Raw genomic sequence first — 3,364 nt, 5'->3', positions numbered from 1 at the left:
AATTGTTTTATACACTATGACCGGGTCCGCAGCTCGTGATCGTGCGGTAGCCTTCTCGCTTCCCGCGCCCGGGTTCCCGGGTTCGATTACCGGCGGCGTCAGGGATTTCCTCTGCCTCGTGATGACTGGGTGTTGTGTGATGTCCTTAAGTTAGATAGGTTTAAGTAGTTCTAAGTTCTAGGGGACTTATGACCATAGATGTTGAGTCCCATAGTGCTCAGAGCCATTTTTTTTTTAACTATGACCGGTCCCCTTTTATCAATGCGATGCTATATCATACTAGCGTTTACGAAACAAATCGTGAGAGCCTATCTCGCCCTGAAATTTCGTTAAAAGATATCGCCGCAGCGAAAAAAAAAAGAAACGCTGGCAGACGACACATCATTGATATCTATTTGATAGACGAATTAATTAAATTGATCATGAGAGTCACTTTGTACGTCGAGTAATTTTTTTTCAGCAGCCGGATTACACTCACCAAGTAGGACAACTGGAAATCCATGGAGAGATCACGATGTTCTTTTCGAGGAACGCTACTGAGAAATGACACCTGAAGTTGACTACAGAGGGATTCTACAACCCATAACATACATTTCGCATAAGGACTGTGCTATTAAAAAAGGCGATCATAACGACAATGAAATATTCACTATGCAGCGGAGTGTGCGCTGATATGAAACTTCCTGGCAGATTGAAACTGTGCACCGGGCCGAGACTAGAACTCGGAGCCTTTGCCTTTTGAGGGCAAGTGCTCTACCAACTGAGCCACCCAAGCACGGCTCACGCCCCGTCCTCACAACTTTAATTCCGCCACAGTACCTCGTCTCATATCTTCCAAACTTCGCAGAAGCTCTCCTGCACACCTTGCAGAACTAGTACTGCTGGAAGAAAGAATATTGCGGAGGCATGGCTTAGCCACAGCCTAGAGGATGTTTCCAGAATGAAATTTTCACTCTGCAGCGGAGTGTGCGCTGATATGAAACTTCCTGGCAAATTAAAACTGTGTGCCGGGCCGAGACTTTGCAAGGGCAAAGGTCCCGAATTCGAGTCTCGGTCCTGCACACAGTTTTAATCTGCCAGGAAGTTTCATATCAGCGCACACTCCGCTGCAGAGTGAAAATCTCATTCTGGAAACATCCCCCAACCTTGATATCAAAAGTGGAATGACACCGCCATCTCCATACTACTTTGGGGTATTCTCAATGAGATTCAGTATATTAAATTTCGGATTTTATCGTACAATAATCCATCTGGGGCACTGAGAACCATAAAGCACGTCATTGTCGATTGTAAGACTGTAACATTTATTCGTGCTTCTGACATCTTTTGATATTATGATGGGTTAGGTTTATCTGTATTGTAGGCTCAGACTGTATGTATATATGAACAATCATGATAAAGTGTCTCATTGGTTTCTTTTATATTCAGTTAAATGTGGGATCGACGGTGGTGTGCTTTCAGTTCTTTTGGCCTTCAGCACCTCATTTGTATTCTAATCAAATGAAGTTATTAGTGGATAGTGCTACTAGAATTTAATCATTTCTTTATATGGCAGTTCGTGTTTGGAGTTGGTTGCTTACGGTGCAGGAATCGGCTTTCCTGTGCAGTGTCTACATTAACTCTGTTGAATCTATTTTAAGTGCTAACAGAAAAGAAAATTACCAGGGAAATTTAGCCACAAAGGAACTACGGCATCCCAGACCATACCCATTGTGTGAGAGAGTGAGGGAATAAAATAAGCGTGATTGCAAGCGAATATTTAACAAAGAAATGTGTAATAAGCATTAGTTGTTGTGTAGGTACAACGTAAGAATGTCTGATTTTCAGCCTGGGCGTTAACTTGTCATCTAATACATGTATTCGGGAACTTATGCACTTCTCCACACAAAGACTCCCACTTACACAACAATGTGAAATGGAGAGTAGTGAAAACTTAAACATTATTTCATTCTTGCCATAGACTGTGCTTAATTATGTACAAAACAACAAAATTCCACGAAACAAGTCTTTCCCTTTCTCAGACAAGTTGTGCATATAATAATAATAATAATAATAATTATTATTATTATTATTATTATTATTATTATTATTGTTGGTATTATTGTTATTGACAACAGCTCAAGTTGTATAAATATGATAAGCATAACTGTTATACAGCATGTACTATTAATTTCATAATCTCATATCTATCTAAATTTAAAAATTTGTGAATGCTCATATTGTATACATACCATCTGTCACTGCTCTTGTCCACATCAGATGTACATCTAAATATGCATCCATACCCCCTAATCTGAGCTTGTGCTCTGTATCTAATGACCTCATTGTCCAATTCTTCCATTTCATTTGATTCCTCCATTATCTTCACGTGAAGAACTGCACTATTGAAACTTTCAATGTCATTGCTCATGAACTACAAAAACGAGATACAGCTCACAAACAGTGACAGTGAAAATTTAAATAGTGTGGTTTCTCTAAGTGGAGTTAATGGAGAAATAAAGGAAAATTACGAACTGTGAGAGGAAAACAACTATAATGCAAAACACAAAAAACCCTCAAAACTGCAGCACATGGTAACAAGAAAGTAAATAAAAACCCATTGATGATGCTGAAATTTCAAAGAAAAGTGTTTGTGTAATAGAAGACAATAAAAATTATGTTTTTCTCAAGGTGTATACCATCCAAAATCAAAGTTGCTCATGATCTTTGTGATTACTAAAAAGTTGTGCGGATAGATTCACTCAAAACGGTAATGATTCATTTCGTTTCAAAATTTGGTAGGTCTATCCAAAGGCTGACATATTTGGAGAAGAGTAGTGCAATTAGGGTCTTGTGATGTTGTGATTACTTTTAATGATTGAATGGATGGTAGATTCAAAGTTACTGAAATATTAGAAATACCAGTGGGACAAAATCTGAAAAAATGTGGTGAATGAACTCTTCCAAAAAAAGGACAGAATGTTCCACCAAAAAGGACAGAAAAGCAAGAAAAAGGTCGAAACTACAAAAGAAAGAAAGCAAGGAAAGAAGACAAACATGTACACTACTTACCTGGGCAGTTTTAGTTCATGGAAGTCATCCTAGCATACTGTAAAGTATTTTTCAAGTTTTGAAGTTGATTTTCTCAGTTCATATACATAGAAAATGGTTTCCCTGGTATAGTTTTGTTTAATTAATACACCACCTTATAATTTTTGGAGGATGCTGCACTTACATTGGTCCACAACACACACTAGAATTTCCCCTAAAGATAGAAAACTTTTTATGTTATGAAATTTTAATTCCTGTGAATATGGAAAAAGTGGCCAAGGAACTCACTTTATTACAAAATAATTACCACATCGACTGACTTGACAGCTGAAGT

At 38.1% G+C, this 3,364-nt stretch overlaps 1 non-coding gene across 1 annotated transcript; it reads right to left on the bottom strand.

The window, feature by feature from the left end:
* Window positions 1–700: 700 nt before the first annotated feature.
* Window positions 701–775, bottom strand: Trnal-caa (transfer RNA leucine (anticodon CAA)). The gene has a single exon. It is a non-coding gene; the product is annotated as a tRNA-Leu (tRNA).
* Window positions 776–3,364: the final 2,589 nt, after the last annotated feature.

Source organism: Schistocerca cancellata, chromosome 8 (genome assembly GCF_023864275.1).
Source record: "Schistocerca cancellata isolate TAMUIC-IGC-003103 chromosome 8, iqSchCanc2.1, whole genome shotgun sequence".
Lineage (NCBI taxonomy): Eukaryota > Metazoa > Arthropoda > Insecta > Orthoptera > Acrididae > Schistocerca > Schistocerca cancellata.
Note: the sequence above shows the minus strand (reverse complement) of the source record. Positions and strands in the feature narration are given on the sequence as shown.